At 44.2% G+C, this 20,069-nt stretch overlaps 1 protein-coding gene across 5 annotated transcripts in view; it reads right to left on the reverse strand.

The window, feature by feature from the left end:
* Nucleotides 1-5,133, reverse strand: part of WDR37 (WD repeat domain 37) — a 64,655-nt gene extending 59,522 nt beyond the window's left edge. For 2 of the 5 annotated variants that reach the window (XM_043541500.1, XM_043541499.1), the window contains exon 1: nucleotides 4,892-5,085. The gene's annotated coding sequence lies outside the window, so the exon portion shown is untranslated. Of the gene's footprint in view, nucleotides 1-4,269; nucleotides 4,396-4,891 lie in introns of all 5 variants that reach the window. The other 3 variants (XM_043541498.1, XM_037891016.2, XM_027830995.3) reach the window with 3 other exon arrangements.
* Nucleotides 5,134-20,069: the final 14,936 nt, after the last annotated feature.

Here is a 20,069-nt window from a genome sequence, read left to right on the forward strand (position 1 = left end):
GCACTGCTGGGGAAGAGCAAAGGGAGCTGGGGAGCTCCAGCCTGGTAAACCTGCAGGCCTTGGTAAAGGCTCAGAAAGGTACTGGGGCTGCAGAGGGGGAGCCTGGGAATAAGCAGAGGCAGCTGGTCCTAACCCCTTGCCAACCATGAGTAGCCATTACACTGCAGTCTGCCACAGTGAGCAGGGGTTAGATGTTGACTGGCAGTAGCCACTGAGGCAAGGTGGGTTTAGAGGGTTGGGAGATCCCCTGGGAAGGGAGACCCAGAGTGTGGGGATACTGCTGGGGCAGAACCCTGAGGAAAAGGGCACCAGGGTCCAGTGGCAGGTGAGACACTGGCCAGGAGGAGGCGCCGCACCGGTGAATCATCGCCCCGCTACAGTTAGGTACTGGATAAACAGTATCTGGGTGTTGAAAACAATCAGTAGCTAAATTGCTATTATGCTCTTAAAATTTTATTTTTAAAAAACAGACTAATCCCTAACAGCAATAAATCTCTTGTGTGTACCTTACTTAGCTATTGGATAACTGTTTTTTATTGGTTAAACAGTTAACAAACATATAACAAGGACTCTCTAAGGGTAATACTTCCCAGTAAGATCACTCAAGTACTAGCAAGAATAATCCAACATTTGTACAACACCTTGTCTCAAAGCATTTGTAAGCGCACTAACTTATCCACTATACACCACAAAAACTCAAACGCTATTCAAATGGCACACACAAACACTGCAATGTCCAATCCTCCCAACTTCAAACATTAAGTGAAACTCTAAAACTGATCAAACATAACCCAGAGAACATCCAAACTGAGCACTGCTCTTTAAATTACAAAAAGACTGTCGACTCAACACCACATTATGTAGCATCTGTCAATGAATCAGGAATAGACAACAATGACCAGTGGTTCCTGGAAGAACCCCTAGGATACTGTGAGTCTCTCCTGACAAATGCTTGATAAGGTGGCCTAGTGGATAGAGCACTAGACTGGGACTTAGAACACCAGGGTTCTACTCCCAACTCTGCCATTGACTTGCTGGGAGACCTTGGACAAGTCAATATACCTCTCTGTGCCTCAGTTTTCCCATCTGATACTTACCTCCTTTACAAAGGATGAAAAGAATATTTCTGTATTATTACAACGATCCAAGGATTCTGTCATTTTTACACTTTGGCAAGCTATGCAAGTATTACCATGTGAATAAAGGTTTTAGAGTGGTAGCCGTCTTAGTCTGCATCAGCAAAAAAAACGAGGAGTACTTGTGGCACACTAGAGACTAACATTTATTTGGGCATAAGCTTTCACGGGCTAAAACCCACTTCATAGGATGCATGCAGTGGAAAATACAGTAGGAAGATATATATATACACACAACATGAAAACATACCAATTGCAACGAGACTAATCAATTAAGGTAGGCTATTATCAGCAGGAGGAAAAAAACGTTTGTAGCGATAATCAGGATGGCCCATTTAAAACAGTTGACAAGAAGGTGTGAGTAACAGGAGGGGGAAAATTAATACAGGGAAATAGTTTTTACTTTGTGTAATGACCCATCCACTCCCAGTCTTTATTCAAGCCTAATTTAATGGTGTCCAGTTTGCAAATTAATTCCAGTTCTGCAGTTTCTCGTTGGAGTCTGTTTTTGAAGGTTTTTTTGTTGAAGAACTACCACTTTTAGGTCTGTAATTGAGTGACTGGGGAGGCTGAAGTGTTCTCCGACTGGTTTTTGAATGTTATAATTCTTGACGTCTGGTTTGTGTCCATTTATTCTTTCACGTAAAGACTGTCTGGTTTGGCCAATGTACATGGCAGAGGAGCACTGCTAGAACATGATGGCATATCACATTGGTAGATGTGCAGGTGAACGAGCCTCTTATGGTGTGGCTGATGTGATGAGGTCCTATGATGGTGTCCCTTGAATAGATGTGGACAGAGCTGGCAACAGGCTTTGTTGCAAGGATAGGTTCCTGGGTTAGTGTTTTTGTTGGGTGGTTGCTGGTGAGTATTTGCTTCAAGTTGCGGGGCTGTCTGTAAGCAAGGACTGGCCTGTCTCCCAAGCTCTGTGAGAGTGAGGGATCATCCTTCAGGATAGGTTACTACTGTTACTCACACCTTCTTGTCAACTGTTTGAAGTGGCCCATCCTGATTATCACTACAAACTTTTTTTCCTCCTGCTGATAATAGCCTACCTTAATTGATTAGTCTCGTTGCAGTTGGTATAGCAACACCCATTTTTTCATGTTGTGTGTGTGTGTGAGATATATAATCTTCCTACTGTATTTTCCACTGCATGCATCCAATGAAGTGGGTTTTAGCCCACAAAAGCTTATGCCCAAATAAATGTTAGTCTCTAAGGTGCCACAAGTACTCCTTGTTTTTCATGTGAATAAAGTATTCTGTTCCAAACCAACCACTTCATCTCATGTTCAAGAAAACAGTTTCAGTGTACACAATCTATTTAAGCAAACTAAGTTTTAAAATGAAGTGCATTAGGCCACATCTCCACTGGGAAAGTATATTATATTAGATAGCACTAATATGTTTTACTTAACATGATAAATAATTTAGTAACTAGTCGGGGAGAAAGTAAAGGGGTACGGGTCGGTACGGCGTACAGGTAAAAGGTAGCTGCCAGTACCACCCGTATCTCTGACTTTAAAGCGCTGCCATAGCAGCGCTTTAAGAACTCTGCTTAAAACGCTGCCGCAGCAGCACTTTAACATGGCTGCCCTTTTTGCGCCCCCCCTCCCCGCCACTGGCTGCCCTGCCAGGTCCCTACCAGAAGGGCTGCCAATGGGGGGGCGCAAAAGGGGCAGCGAAGTTAAAGCACTGCCCCTTTTGCCCCCCTGCTGCCGACGGTGTGGGAGTGGGGGAAAAAGTAGCTGCCCCAGGGCTGCGATTTAAAAGGACCTGGGGCTCCTGTGGGCCAGGGAGCACAGATGGACTGGCTGGGGAATGCTGACTCCCCCCACCCCCCAGCCTTGCCCCTTCCGAGGGGAGGGGGCAGCGCAACCCCATACTGGTAAGAGCTGCATTTTACTTTCACCCCTGTAACTCGTACAGACATGGACAAGTGATCTTTAAGAACATATTAGCTGGCCATGCTTAACACTAATCTCTAGGGTTAACTACAACCAGCTAACATGTTTTTAAACAACTGTCCTCGTCCACATAAAGGACAAAGTTACATTTAATGTTTAAGACACAAAGGGCTGGTCTATACTCAAACTGGAACCAGTAACTAAACCAGTAACTAAATCAGTTTTAACTCACAGTTTTAGTGCAAATCTACATATGGATAATTATTTCAGATTAAGAGTTTCCTATTTCAGTTTAATTTAAATTGGTTAAAAAAATTTAAATTAGATCAGAATAGGACATTATTTGAAATAAGACTTCACACAGACTTGTACTGAAACAACTTTAAAGTTGTGAATTAAAAGTGATTTAATTTGGTTCCAGTTTGTACACAAGCCTCTCATTAAAAGAGTTCCTAGTGTGATGCATTTACCTAAACAAGCTGTAGAAGAGCACACAAAACAACAGAAGAGTGAGTGTAGTTTGGAAGCTGCCTAAAACTAAGTATGTTACTGATGAAACCAAGTTTCTATCATGCAAACATCATAAAAGGTACTCATTTTTTCTAAATCCACTTGATATATATATAAATGAAGTGAGATTTTGCTGTGATGAAGGAATATTTTTAACACCACACATTTATGTTTCCCTGAAAGGTTTACTCAGTGGAGTTGAAATAAATTCAAAGGAGCTATGCCAGTTCATTAACCAAACCTTCCATGAAACAGGGTTACTGACAAGAACGTATTAAAATGATGACTACAATTAAGTGTCAACTTTTGAATTTCATAGCATTTCCAATTTGTCAAAGATAAGACAGGTAAAAGTTTTTGCTCCAAACACAACATTAGGGATACAATAACTGCATTAATTCCTGAGATACCACACTTACTCTAGTCTTTATATAAAGACTTTCTATTTCCTAATTTTAGGAAGGAAATGAAACCCCACCTTTCCTTTCACTTAACAGCGTAAACGTGCTGATAACTCCTGGAAATTCACTGTGAAGCTTTCAAAGCTTAATTTATAAACACAGTTAAAAGATCTTTGTCACTTGTGGAAGAGCAATGATTTGCCTGGGTCCATAAAGTTTCTCCTCATGCCACTGCTGTACTGTATGCTAACTGAGCAGAGGCAGCACTTGACGGGAGCTGTGTATGTGGAGTCTGTTAACGGTCATTTAACTCACAGAGAAAATATAATAACGGAACTTCTTCAACGCAACTCGCCCCTCGCGGACTGGGCGTGTGACCAGCGCTCAGCCCTGAGCAAGGGGAACGGGGGAGGTTATTTCTGCCGCGGCTCAGGGCAACAACTGTAAAATCAAATAGTCGCGGACAGTGAGGAGCTGACAGGGCACGGCCAGGGTCCATCGGCAGCACGCGGGAAACCCCTCTCGTCGCAGCATTTGGGGACCCTGGCAACGTCCCTCACCCGCGGCTCAGAGCACCTGTGCCGCCCTAGCTGTGCCCCCCAGCAACACCCCCCCCTACGGCGCGCTCTCGCGCCGCCCCTCACCCACAGCCGGGGCCCGCTCAGACCCTCCCCACCGTCACCCCGACCCCCGAGGGGGGGAAAGGAAGCAGCCCCCCCTTCACCGCCGCAGAGGAATGGAGTGGGCCCCACCCCACCGGGAGAGAAGGGACGGTGTCCCGGGGAAAGGAAGCCGGCCCGGCGGGGTGGGAGGGAACAGCTCTAAGATCCTCCCCCACCAGCCGCCTCGCCCGTCCCGACTCCGGGGGCAGCCTCCTCGGGCGCGAAAATGGCGGAGGGTCTGGGACCGGGCCGGGAGCCGAGGCCCCGGCACTCACCTGTCACCAACGGCCAGGGCCGAGTCCCAAGGGAGCGCCGCGGAGGACCCGGGACAGGAGGGCGGGAGGGGCCGGGGCCTAGAGCGGGGGGGGACGGGACACGCAGAAGGAGGCGACAGCTGGACGGAAGCGTCTCTGCACTAAGCAGCACCAAGAACCCGCTCGCAGGAGAAACCCGCCAACATCCGGCTCCGAGCGGAAGCGCCGCCTGCACCATGGGGGCGGGGGGGGCTGCGCAGAGCGTAGCTTGGAGGCAGCGCGGGGGCGGGGCAAAGGCCGTGGGCCCTTGGGCGGGGCGGGCCGAGGGCCGCCCAGCGTAGATCACTGGGCAGGAATCTGACATCAGGAATCACGCCTGTCAAAACCCGGTGGGAGACCACTTCAACCTGCCTGGCCGCTCAGTAACAGATTTAAGGGGGGCAATTTTGCAACAGAAAAGCTTCAAAAACAGACTCCAATGAGAAACTGCTGAGCTTGAATTAACATGCAAACTAGATACCATTAACTTGGGTTTGACTGGAGACTAGGAGTGGCTGGGTCATTACACGTATTGAATCTGTTTCCCCATGTTAAGTATCCTCACACCTTCTTGTCAACTGTCTAACAGCCAGACACCAGGGCAGTTAGAAGAGCACAGGAGGGCGCGGTGCGCATCAGAATAGCTTTGAAAACCGGTTTCATGACTGGACAGGCTACGGTGTGAAAGTTCTGTTTGTTTCTCTGTGACGAAACCCCCGCCCCTTGGTTCACTTCCCTGTAAGCTAACCACCCTCCCCTCCTCCCTTCGATCACCGCTTGCAGAGGCAATAAAGTCATTGTTGCTTCACATTCATGCATTCTTTATTCATTCATCACACAGATAGGGGGATAACTACCAAGGTAGCCCAGGAGGGGTGGTGGTGGAGGAAAGGACAAGGCCACACAGCACTGTAAAAGTTTAAAACTTATTGAATGCCAGCCTTCTGTTGCTTGGGCAATCCTCTGGGGTGGAGTGACCGGAGGCCCCCCACCGCGTTCTTGGGCGTCTGGGTGAGGAGGCTATGGAACTTGGGGAGAAGGGCGGTTGGTTACACAGGAGCTGTAGCAGCGGTCTGTGCTCCTGCTGCCTTTCCTGCAGCTCAACCATACGCTGAAGCATATTGGTTTGATCTTCCAGCAGCCTCAGCATTGAATCCTGCATCCTCTCATCACGCTGCCACCATCTTTCAGCTTCAGCCCTCTCTTCAGCCCGCCACCTCTCCTCCTGGTCATATTGTGCTTTCCTGCACTCTGACATTGTCTGCCTCCACGCATTCGTCTGTGCTATGTCAGTGTGGGAGGACAGCATGAGCTCAGAGAACGTTTCATCACGAGTGCATTTTTTTCGCCTTCTAATTTTCACTAGCCTCTGGGAAGGAGAAGATCCTGTGATCATTGAAACACATGCAGCTGGTGGAGAAAAAAAAAAAGAGGCAGTAGTATTTAAAAAGACATTTTCTAGAACAATGGCTACACTCTTTCACGGTAAACCTTGCTGTTAACATTAAATACACAGCACATGTGCTTTCGTTCCAAGGTCGCATTTTGCCTCCCCCCACCACATGGCTAGCCCCTCAACCCTCCCATGGCTAACAGCGGGGAACATTTCTGTTCAGCCACAGGCAAACAGCCCAGCAGGAATGGGCACCTCTGAATGTCCCCTTAAGAAAAGCACCCTATTTCAACCAGGTGACCATGAAGGATATCACTGTCCTGAGGATAACACAGAGAGATAAAGAACGGATGTTGTTTGAATGCCAGCAAACATACACTGCAATGCTTTGTTCTACAATGATTCCCAAGTACGTGCTACTGGCCTGGTGTGGTAAAGTGTCCTACCATGGTGAGTGGAATAAGGCTGCCCTCCCCAGAAAACTTTTGCAAAGGCTTTGGGAGTACATCCAGGAGAGCCGCAAATGCCAGGACAAATTAATCATTAAACATGCTTGCTTTTAAATCATGTATAGTATTTTAAAAGGTACACTCACCAGCGGTCCCTTCTCTGCCTGGCGGGTCCGTGAGGCAGCCTTGGGTGGGTTCGGGGGGGACTGCCTCCAGGTCCAGGGTGAGAAGCAGTTCCTGGCTGTCAGAAAAACTGGTTTCTCCACTTGCTTGCTGTGAGCTATCTACAACTTCATCATCATCATCATTTTCCTCGTCCCCAAAACCTGCTTCTGTGTTGCCTCCATCTCCATTGAAGAAGTCAAACAACACGGCTGGGGTAGTGGTGGCTGAACCCCCTAAAATGACATGCAGCTCATCACAGAAGCGTCATGTTTGGGGCTCTGACCCGGAGCGGCCGTTTGCCTCTCCGGTTTTCTGGTAGGCTTGCCTCAGCTCCTTAAGTTTCACGCGGCATTACTTCGGGTCCCTGTTATGGCCTCTGTCCTTCATGCCCTGGGAGATTTTGACAAAGATTTTGGCATTTTGAAAACTTGAACATAGTTCTGATAGCACGGATTCCTCTCCCCATACAGCGATCAGATCCCGTACCTCCCGTTTGGCCCATGCTGGAGCTCTTTTGCGATTCTGGGACTCCATCATGGTCACCTCTGCTGATGAGCTCTGGCCAGCGTGGCAAGCTGCAGGTGACCATGCAAACAGGAAATTGACATTCAAAAGTTCGCGGGCCTTTTCCTGTCTACCTGGCCAGTGCATCTGAGTTGAGAGTGCTGTCCAGAGCGGTCACAATGGAGCACTCTGGGATAGCTCCCGGAGGCCAATACCGTCTAATTGCGTCCACAGTACCCGAAATTCGACCCGGCAAGGCCGATTTAAGCACTAATCCACTTGTCAGAGGTGGATTAAGGAAATCGATTTTAAGAGCCCTTTAAGTCGAAAAAAAGGGCTTCATCGTGTGGACAGGTGCAGGTTTACATTGATTTAACGCTGCTAAATTCGACCTAAACTCCTAGTGTAGACCAGGGCTAAGTCTCTAAGGTGCCACAAGTACGCCTGTTCTTTTTGCAGATACAGACTAACACGGCTGCTGCTCTGAAACAGTAAAGATAACGTGACCAGGAGGCTGACCTCTACAGTGGTCGGGCCCCAGGTAGCCGCAGACGCATCGAGAAGACAGGGCAGCCCGCTGGCTGATAGGAGCCAGTGGCTCCATCCCAGCGGGGCAACGTGTGCACACGCCAAGCCAGAGGCTAGACGTACAATGGGCACCTCAGAGAGGTGTTATCAATTAATAACTGTTTATCACAGTGTAGCCCCCAACCCAACCCAGGTGATACCAGCAGCCTGGGTAGACCCTGCCTAAACTGAGAGTAGGGATCAGACAAATGCAGTATAGACTTATTGTCATTATCCCCAAACATTAACAACATAGGGCGTTGAGCAGGAAGGGTAGCTTGGGGCAGCTCAGCAAGCTGGGACGTGGTGTGTAGGGGCTGGCAGGATGTGCTCCAGAGTCAAAGCTTTAATCACACACAATCTACATCTGCCCCAGACTGAGGGGTATTCACTACCTCTACTCCCATGGGTTGCATCAGAAGCCCATTAATAAAGGGCAATGTTAACTATTTAATTGCTGATCAAAGCATATAAGAAAGGAGGTAGATTATTATGGAGGTGCTACTCATAGCTCGATAGTTAAGGAGTTTGGCATTAAAAGCAGGAATGCCATCTCTTTTAGTTTGTCATCCCGAGACTTACAGGACTTACTCTGAGCACACAGTGAATTTTCTGAGAATTTACAAATTCATTAATTAGTTAGTTTAATTTTAAAATGTGGCCTTTAAGAAATATAGCACCCTGGATCAGACTTTCCCCCCAAATTATAGTTAATAATGGAATAATAAAAACTCTTCAAGTCTGCCCTATTGTTAAAACTCATTGAAATCTTGTACATAGGCTCTATTTGAATAAATATTTAAGGATTAATGGTCATTTATGGTTATTATGTTTTGTAACAAAGTTGATCCTTCAGCAGAAGCTGAACTACAATGATCTACTTCAGAGAAGTCCATGAAGAAATACCATCTTTCAAAATGACTATGGTCTCCTATTGATCTCAATGGAACTGTGGACACAGGCAACTGTCCCTTAAGCTGCCTTTTGGAAAACATGCTAAAGAAGTAGAAATGCATAGTTAGGACCCCCAGACAACCTTAACTCTGCCTTCTAATGACACATGAAGGGAAATAAGATCTAGTGTGTCTTTAAATATAAATTTAAATTTGTGTGGGAATACAGACACTATAATGCCTTAAAATAGTGGATGATGTTATTATGGCATAAAGTTAATTTTGTCGAGGTGCCCTAATTGCACATTTCCATACCTGAATGAATTTTGATTCGTTTTAAATTTAATCTTAACTCTGATTTTCTTGGGTTTACAATATTTAGGAATAATCCTAGTAATATGTTTTATCTAAAATACAGATCTATAATTCCAACCCTGTTAACTCCATTTTAATTGTTAGGGAATCACATTATGATCTGTGCAATGTACTATAATAGGCATTTTAAATGAGTGGAGCTTGGAATACTACCTCTACCTTTTTTTGCCCAATTCAGCTCTCCTACCTCCTCTTCTGAATGCATCGCACAAAATATGTATTGCAGTAAGGAAGTAATAACTCTCCTGACCATAACTACAGTGCAGCCTGAATTATCCCAACTGTGATTTTCCCAGTCTTCTGTTATTCAACGACCAGCTGTCCCATCTTCAATTATATCTCAATTATCCTAATGCCCCTGCTGTTTGAACCACAAGTTACCCCTACTCCAATTACCCCAGGCACTACCATACTATAATTACCCCTGTGATGCTGGCAGACTAGTTGCCAGCTCAGGCCAAAGCTCCAGGTCAATTCACTTGTTCATTAGTATAGATCAAAGTAATTGTTAAATGTATAAGAGTGTATTTGTGTTTAAACTTCATGAAAACTAATGGGAAGTTGCTAGCATTGTTTTCACTTATCTGTATGCTGTTATAATGTAATAACATTTACATTGTGAATATCCCTTTAACTAAATAACCCATCAAGTGAGAAAGAAGCCTTGTGAAATGCAGCTGAAGAACTGTAACAGAAAAGTGCTAATTTCAAAACAAGTGGTCATCGTGTGTGATGATCAGAGGCCAAAGACTCAAAATGCATTCCTCACAGTCCATCATCAAAGGAAAAGCCCACGGCGGTAGTGAAACAGCTGGTTTCTGTGAGAAGAAGCTATAAGTATGGATTCAAGGAAAGATCCTGCTTCTCTGGACTGTTTGGATTCTAACAAGGCAGAACAACTGAACGAGAAAACTGAGATCTCTGGAGTTATTCTGGGTGGCCCTGAGAGACTTTTGGAAAACTGGCAGATTACTACATCTCTGCAACCATTAGGAATTATAGATTGTGAGTCACCTGTGCATATATTTTACCTGCTTTAACCTCAATAACTTTCACTTTATTTTCTTAGCTAATAAACGTTCAGTTAGTTCACTATAGAATTAGCTATCAGCATTGTCTTTGTTGTAAGATCCAGAGTACCAATTGATTTGAGGTAAATGACTGACCTCTTGGAACTGGGAGCAACCTGATGTGATGTGATTTTTGGTATAAGTGACCTTTTATCATAAAGGCCAGTTTGTCTGGGTGGTAAGTGTCTAAGAGGACCGTCTGTGACTCAGTGGTAAGACTGGTATAGTGATCCAAGAGTTCACATTTGTTAGTGGCTTGGGAAATCTAATTATAGAACACACCACCAGTTTAAGGCGTCTGCCCAGTTTTCTGACATTCTGCCCTGAGTTAGGCACTCTCAGTTGTGAGCCACACCATACACTGTGATAACCCCTTCACTCCAAGTATTTCCACCTGCATATGGATTCATCCAGAAATTAAAAAGCAGACCACAAGATTCCATATTTGGTGAAGGCTTTAGAGACATGTGATGCATCCCTCTCCCGTTGAGCCCATATTCTCAGTCCTGGGGCAGGTATCCTTGAGAGTGTTCGTTCTCTCTCTCTCTCTACTCCCCCCGCCCCCATGGAACAACGGCAACAGGATGATGCAGGATTTGTAAATGGAAGCAGAATCAGGCCCTATAGCAATGAGGGGAGGATAAGGAATGTAACAACCACCCCTGTGGTACTTAGGGACCTGGGAACCAGAGAGAGGACATCCTGCAGAAACTACTAGGGAGCAGAACTGCAGCTATTACTGCTTCTCAGCCTTAACCACCATGTGGCAAAACAGACACTCCCTCCTTTCCTTTTTCCTGAATGGCCACATCTAACACTGCAGAGTAGCTTGGCTTTGGACTTAGGAAGCTAAGAAGAGGATCTGGAGGGAGAGCTGCATTTCCTGGGCTCAAGTTCTTCAAACTTGCTAAAGGAAGAAGGCAAAGCCCCCTCTGTTCGTTTTCAAGCATTAGAAGAGAGAGAGCCAAGACAATGCAGCTTTCAGGCTTTGTTCCTTCCTCCACATCAATCGTCCTTTCTTGTCAAGCTCTTCTTCAAAGTAGTGTTCTCTAGGTTCCTACACGTAAGCATACTAGAGACTACAGCTTCTCAATAAGGGGTACTATCTATTGTAACATCCCCTTTACCATATCTAAGATAGCAAAAATTAAACAAATACCATAACCTGCTTAAATAGTTAGATTTTAAGGAAAAGCAACAGACTATCTCATCATACAATTTAACATTAGTGGGGGGGTTTCTTTTGATTAACTCTTAACTTGCTTGGCAACTAAGAGATTTTCCACAATTTAACATTAGTGGAGGGTTTGGGAGGTTTGTTCTTTCACACCTTCGAATTGTACAAGGTCTTGTCTACATCTTACAGGTCGTTGAATATTAGAAACAGTGCGAGTCTTTCTTGTGATGACAAGAGATTGCCTTGCAGTTGGTTCTTTGGGTGGTGTGGTGTTTTGAGAGTCTGTCAGTCTCTTGTTAGCCTGTATTCCTTCCATGTCCTGCTGATCAAGTGTCAGTAGAGTGCATATTTCACCATCCTCCAAGAACATGTTTTTGTCTTGCGTTTATAGTGGGTAAACATATTCGTTTGTGACTTCGGTGCAATACATGCCAATGCATAGCTACGTTATATGAATGAGGGTTTATCTGTTCAACAAGCATAGCTTGCTTCCAAAGGGGCATGATTTGTTCTGAGGCAATAACGTGATCCTAAGAAGGTCTCCCAGCTGTAATTCTGGGAGGTCTTGTCTTAGCTTTGTAGGCTTTGGCCTTTGCATGTCTCTCTTCCTTTTTGTCTGTTGCTCCTTCCACCACTACCGGTTGTAGTAATGGAAAGATTATAAGAACCAGGATACACATGCGGCTTGAAATCAAGCTGTGTACCAGATTGTTATTAAATCCTTCTGTGGGCGTGTTACTGCATTCAAGAATGGGCTGCCATAACATTTCTTTGCTTTTTTCAGCTTTCTTTAGTAGAGTCTTAACAATTTTAACTGTCAATTCAGCTTTGCCACTTTACAGGCTGTATTATGGTGATGGTGTGATATGAACAAATTTCCATTCCTGGGTAAACTGCACAAACATAGTTTAGGATGCCAGGTGTTATAGTTCAAGCAAGGGGAAGCTAAAAACAAATGTGTTTCCTTTAAGAAGATCTCAGGGAAGGAACAGTCTTAAAGTTCATAAGGTCCTTCCCTCAAGACTCTGGTTCACAGCTCCCAACCTTAGAGTCATCAAGCAAAGCCCCCAGGGCCCAGTCAGATGAGTCCCCTGGAACGTAAGACCATGCCCTGCAAAGCTTCTAGTCACCTCTCTCTTGCCCAGATTCCCTTTCTTGTTTAAATAACTGTGATGCTTCAAAAGGGAACTCAGAGTTATGAAGTACCTCACCATTACCTGTCTTTAGTGTGAAACAATATTGTCTGTGCCTACTGTGGTTTAGCTCCCTGAAACTAACAATCTTTGGTGCCACAACTACTCACTTCCTCACCCTCTCTGTAAGTACACATGAACACCAGAGCACTCCCTGCAGTATCCAGCCCCTGTCACTGGACACTAACAGTGATTACCAGGTAAGCTGTCCCCAAAGAGACAGTGTATATACAGCTTGATTAGTACAAATCAGGATCAGGTCCTTCACAATAGCACAACTCTGTAAACTAATTAAAGTGAAAACAAATGTAAGTTTAACAACAGAGATTAAGATTTAAGAGATCGTGAGCAAGAACAGGTTACATTTAAAACAAAAAGGTGTAACATGCTTCAAGTCTAAACTTAATTTTTAACAGGCTAAAATCCTTGTTGAAAGCAATTTCTCACCTAACACCTCCCAGCGCCCTGGCCAAGATCCAACTTTCATAAATGCCGAAAGCATTTTTTGCCTTTTTGCTTCCTGAGTGAAGGATAATAAAGTGTCTTTTTCCTTCACCTTATATTTCTCAAAATTCATTATTTCTCCCCCAAAGACAGGCTGATGCCTGTTTCCTTCCAGGGGTGCTGGCTTCAAGATGTCTTTCCATAGCCCTGTTTTTTCACATCTCCCGGTAGACCTGTTTTTCCTGTTGACTTTCACATGTAAATGGGACTTCCGTTATATTGGCTTTACAATGCCAATTTACATCAGAGATAGACATGCTTTGTCTGGCAGAAAAAGCATTTGTCAACTATATATTTGCAGTGTGTCTGCATAACTTTAATATAATCAGTATATACATTTCACAGTGATATTAATGACCAGCATGATCCTAGCTTTCAATTAAGATCACTCTGTAATGATGCTGCCTTTGGTGGGATACTTCTGAGAGTATCAGTTCAGGACAAATTGCTTAGAGGCAGGGCAGTTACAGGCCAAGGCTGGGGTTTCTCCACTTCTAAGGCACACCAAACCAGCCAGCCAGAGAGGACTTTGGTTTTACCCCACTGGCTAACCATAAGTCACACAAGCAATTCCCTTAAACACTCCAGTTTCCTAGTATCACCACCAGTGTCACTCATTATGAGGACGAATGAGTATGAAAACCAATGCCCCAGGAAAAGAAAAAAGGTTCTCCTGATCCCAAAGGACCAAGCCCCAGACCCAGGTCAATATACGAAGTAGATCTTACCTGCAATCACACTGTTGCCAATCCTTTAGAATATATTATTCATAAAAGGAAGAAGATATAGATAAGAGCTAGATTTGGTTAAATGGAATCAATTACATACAGTAATGGCAAAGTTCTTGGTTCAGGCTTGTAGCGGTGATGGAATAAACTGCAAGTTCAAATCAAGTCTCTGGAGTACATCCACAGCTGGGAGGGGTCATCCAGTCCTTTGTTCAGAGCTTCAGTTTTCAGCAAAAACAACAAGGAGTCTGGTGGCACCTTAAAGACTAAGATTTATTTGAGCATAAGCTTTTGTGGGTAAAAACCTCACTGCTTCAGATGCAGTGAGGTTTTTACCCACAAAAGCTTATGCTCAAATAAATCTTAGTCTTTAAGGTGCCACCAGACTCCTTGTTGTTTGTGGATACAGACTAACACGGCTACCCCCTGATAGTTTTCAGCAAGTTTCCTCCAGAAGTAAGAAGCAGGATTGAAGATAAGATGGAGGGGTTTTCATGGCCTTTTATACTCTTTGCCCTTGGAAGGACACTCCTTTGTTCTGACTATGGAAAAAAATCACAGCAAGATGGAGTTTGGAGTCACATAGGCAAGTCATATGTCCATGCAGGACTCAGTTCTTTACAGGCCAATGCCCTTGTTTACATGTTAGTTTGAGCGTTCCAAGGAAATCTCAGATGTGGATTGGTGTCTCCCAGAGTTCATTGTCAGTTAACTGTTTCTTAATTGGGCACTTACTGAGAATAATCCTCTCTCAAGAAGATGACCAAATGCTTCATTGAGGCTACTTGGAATCAAATACATTTGAGATACAAGTACATAGCCCATATTCATAACTTCAAATACAAAAATGATACACATGTAAAGCCAGCATAATTATAACCAGCAAATCATAACCTCTTCATAGACACCTCACACGACAACCTTTGTACAATATTTGCTGCAAATATATAACAGTGGTTGAAACAATTATCTATACATTTACAGTTCATGTCAATAACTTCACACACACGACTTTATACATAAATACTATTACAGCAAAGTGTTAGATGCAGTGAGTTTGTCAAGCCTGATAGGAGTTGCTGTTACAGAACAATGAACCCTTTGCCAGTTGGCATCATGGGGTTCTTAGGGTCACAGCAGCCCCAGGGCAGGACAGGGGGCCTCCTTGATTACATCTAAGTTGTTCTGGTTGTAGGCTCCAGCCTGTTCCTTAAAAGGCTGGTACACTCCTTCACACCATGTCTGCTGAAATGTTTCATTGCTTTGTCTATGACAGTTGCTGTGGTAGTGTTTGACAGTTTGTCTAGTTTGTCCCAGAAGTCTGAATAGTAATCTACAATAATGAAATAGTTTGTGCGGTGTTGGTGAAAAGGTCCATTCCTACTTTGCTCCAAGTCTGCAGGGGATGCTTCATATTTTTTCCGCACACACATTTTTTGTTTTGTTTTGCTGCTTGGCCTGCATTTCCCACATGTATCACATCTTCTCATCTTTAGTCATGTTTGGCCAGTATATGGCATCCCTAGCTTTCCAGATACAGGCTTCTATTCCGGAATGGTTCAGATGTATTCTGGAGAGAATTTCTGTTCTCAATGGTCTGGAATTATGATTTGTCTGCCTTTATATAGGATGCTATACTTTATATTCAGCTCATCTTGACAGCTCCAGTATTCTTGAAAGGCAGGTGACAAGGTTTCCCCTTTGGTGTCTGGCCAGCCTGACAGAATGACTGACATGAACACTAGTAAATCACTGATTCTTTTCAGCCTTGAAAATGGCACATAAATGGCTTGGCTGATACCTTAGTGATAGTGACCTTGATACAAACGCTACCATCTTTCCCTTTTGTGGGAGTAATGTCCCAAGCCCTGGTTGCCTCTTCATTCACATCATAGTACTTCAGGATGGGGTATTTGGTCACCAGCTCCTTGATACGTGAGAGGACTGCATCATGTTGAGGTAACTATGTCCACACTGAATCATACCTCAGCGGTTCACACACATCTGAAAGACTTGATGAAACTTTGTCAGCTAGTTTACAAATCTTAATAGTCTCTGAGCTGATTTGATATTCTTAGGTGTGGGCATCTGTTTTACTACATTTATCTTCTGGGGGTTAAGTTGTAGCCCATGGGTAGTCAGTGAGTGTCTAATGTATGCTACTGCAATCAATTTCATGTTGTTTCACTTTGCTTCTCTTTCTAGCAAGCAGATAAGGTTGCGGCCAAGATCTGCCACAGCTTCCACCACACTATCTCCACATCCAGACACCAGAATGTCATCAGCCACGATGCTGATCCTTGTGAGCCCTCTTAGTATGTCTTGCTGGGGGCACTGATATTCTTCCACTTCAGGTTTCATTCCAAACATCACTCTCAATCTGTATCTACCTATTGGTGTCCAAAACGTGGTGAGTTAGCTGCTTACCTTATCCAGTAGCACTTTCCAATGTCTGGCATCAAGTACTGTACTGAGAATATTTTTGTTTTTGCCAAGTCAGATATTTCTTCAATAGTAAACACTTGCTAGTAAGCTCTTTTTAGTACTTCGTTTAAATTGCTCAGGTTTGTGTAAATGTACAGCTTGCCTGGCTGGGGCACCGGAACAAGAGGGGGGCAGGGCCCCACCATTTTAAAAGTGGAAAGGCTGTACCCTCTCATATTTTACTGGCCCTAAGGGCAAAGACAAAGGGGAAGGGGTGTAGAGGAATGAGTGGAGGGCTGGTCTTGGGGGAAGAGGCGTTACAGGAGCAGGACCTCAGGGGAAGGGGAAGTGCAAGGGTGGGGCCTCAGGAAGATGGGGTGGCATGAGAACAGGGCCTCGGGGGAATGGATGGCATGAGAATGGGGACTCAGGGAGAAAGGGCGGTGCGGGGGGATGGGGCCATGGTTCAGGTGCCGGTGGCCCCCCTACTTTTAGGGAGCTTCTGCCACTCCTGTGCCTGGCTTCATTGCTACCATGCTGCTTATCCAACTTGTGGGCCCTGACTCCAGCAATGATGCCTTCTTCTTCCATTTGCTTTATTGGTCCTATTATGTTTTTCTTAGATTACAATGTGTACTCTGCAAGGTAGGCGCTGTTCTGGTTGAATCATTTGATCGGTTTCCAGGTGTTACATGCCTGGAGGACATCCCAGTCCTTCCAATTATTTTGGTAATCTTTCAGCACCTTTGCTGATGCCACAGTGCATTGTCTGCCAGATATGGGGTTTTTTTTATTTTGCTTGTGTGTCTATTATATTGTTTGTCTCAGGTTTAGTGTCACAGGGTTCAAGCATTCACATGTTTTAGCTGAGAGCTGTGTTGTTTGTACTACGATAAATTTCATCCTGTACAAGCAGAATACCAAGGAACAGTAATTTTCTTTGTCCTAGTGGTGTTATGATCATGCCATCAGATAATTTTAATATGACTTTCCTGTTGATGTCCTGTTCGTTTGTGTGCTGGTGCCTTGTAGTTGCATCTGGTGTTAGTGTGAGCTTTACAAATCTTAAAAAGAAAAGGAGTACTTGTGGCACCTTAGAGACTAACCAATTTATTTGAGCATAAGCTTTCGTGAGCTACAGCTCACTTCATCGGATGCATACTGTGGAAACTGCAGAAGACATCAGTGTGCATCCGATGACGTGAGCTGTAGCTCACGAAAGCTTATGCTCAAATAAATTGGTTAGTCTCTAAGGTGCCACAAGTACTCCTTTTCTTTTTGCGAATACAGACTAACACGGCTGTTACTCTGAAACCTTTACAAATCTTGATTTTTCTGTTTTGCACTTCATTAAATGTCATATATGCAAAATCCCATCCTCAGCATCATTGCTTGCTTCCTTGATATTGTGCATTTCTTGTCTGTAAGCTTGGGCTTATTGATTTATCTTGCCACAGCTACTGCATGTGACCCCCATATTCAGGGCATTTTCCATTATGATATTTTTCTCCAAAATATTCACAAGTCCTTTTTTCCATTTTTGTTTATTTCCTGTGCTTTGTATTTATGCAGTTATCTTTGCATAAATTTAGATGTATGCTTTTTTAATTTCATGGTTGTCCTCTGCCACTCAATGAATTATCTCTGCGTCTGCGCCACTTATTCTGTGCATTTGGATGTGAGCTTGTTCACTAGCTTTGCATGTGTCTATAGCTCTTGGCAGAGCTCATGTGGTTAGTCGAAGCATTCTGCTTCAAGTTCTTACATCTTTTGTGCCTATTGCTAATCTAGAATGAATTAGTTGATCTTTTAAGTTTCGATAACCTTGTGAGTCATCCATTTTGTGCAGTTTGGCAGTTTACTGATCTGTTATTTCTCCAGATTCCTGATTCCACTTGTTGTAAAGACACCTTTCATATATTAGGGAGACAAGGTGGGTGAGGTAATAGCTTTTATTGGACCAATTTCTGTTGGTCAGAGATACAAGCTTTTGAGCCACACAGAGCTTGAATATGATCTTTTTTGTGGGTTGAAAATGCTTTTGCATTCTAGGATTTTGCATGGGTCCTCTCAGTCTGCTGCTGTTGCCATATCCACATGCTGTTGGACCACATGGTAACTGTTGGCCATTACTTCCAGTAATACGGCTGTTCTTTTGTTTTTCCTTTTTATGTAGCCCCATCACAATGTTGTGGTTTTCCTATTATCTAAATAATGTTAGTTGCTAGCACATCTGTTCAGCAACAAGAATCTAGTATGCTGCCATGAATATTGTTTTCTCTGATTTTGGTTTTTTGCAATATTCTTAGTTTTTGATTTCACATACCTGCAGGAGCCAACTCACTTCTCACACCATGTTTGGTGTTCAAGTATAAAGAGAGCCAATGCAGTCCAGCATTCAGGCTTTTCCCCTTCTTTCACATATACTGGCCTCTCTCATCAAGCATTTCCTGCATGTGGTGTTCTCTAAGTTTCTAGAGGTTACCCTATACATAAGCATACTGTTATACCACAAAGCACCATATGGGGAAGCTATCTATCATAACACTCTCCCTTCCAAAGTTTAGGAGAAATAAGAGACCATCAGCACAACTAATAGTTGTCAGAGGCTGTGGACAAGTTGAAAGTATGAATTTGTGAAGGTCAGGAAAGGAAGAGGGGGCTCAAAAAAGGCAGAAGTGGAAGCCTGAGTTTGGGGGATAGTAGGAGAGGTTGTAGAAGGGGCATGAGGGGTTGAGAATAGGGATTGAGAGAGGTGTGAGCAGAGAGCCCAAAGAAGATGAACTTGGGGTAGGGGCTGTGGGAATAGCGGAGGTGGTCTGGGAACCTGGCTAAGAGTCAGGAGTAACCCAGCTGAGGGGAAAGGAACTAGAAGTACGAGGCTGACACTGTTTTGAGAAGGAGCATCATAGGGCAGCGGGGTGCTGGGAACAGGTGACAAGAGAAGTAAGGGGTGACACTAAGAGCCCCTCACTGCCAACTGGCAGTGGACCCAATATACCGCCATGGCCAAACTTACTGACCCTCTGAGCCGCATAAGATAATCTTCAGAAGTTCGAGAGCTGCAAGACATGCACAACCTTTACATTTAAAATGAACATCCTACTTACTGTATCACAGCTAATTACTGCTAGAGCTAGAGGCCTTGAGAGTCTCCATCCTGGTCATAAGTCTTTGGAAATCTGGTTGATACAGTGTCAAGGCTCAGTCAGATGTTGATTTGTAAGGACTGCACGATGTTTCGATTTTACTAACTTCGTCACGTAGTACAGCAATACACAGCAGTATGTTGTGTCAAATGGAAATAAGTCGCACACTAGTCTTCTTGATTTGAGAATACTTCGTTCCTGGCACTTGCTTCCAGGACTCAATTGTAGACTGTCTATGCATCATCTTTAGAGCCTGGTCCTCCTGGAGTTCCAACAGTTCCATTTCTACAGTAGATGGTTCTGTAACCACGGTTTTGGGAATTGGACAGCCATCATTGATCACATCAACCATGAATGAGTTTGCAAGAAAAGGCGAAGCAGGATCTCAGCTTCTACAAGTCTTCAAACCTGGCCTGAAAGTCATCAAGCAGTCCTTGTACTTTAGCTCTGTATTCCTCAAGTTTGTGATCTTCTACTTTGATTTCAGGGACTGTGTTTACCCTACTCTTGAGATGGGGAAAGTGGTTGCAGTCTCTTGACGCTATGTCTCCTTGCAGAAGCTTTAACTT

This window comes from Chelonia mydas, chromosome 2 (assembly GCF_015237465.2).
Source record: "Chelonia mydas isolate rCheMyd1 chromosome 2, rCheMyd1.pri.v2, whole genome shotgun sequence".
Lineage (NCBI taxonomy): Eukaryota > Metazoa > Chordata > Testudines > Cheloniidae > Chelonia > Chelonia mydas.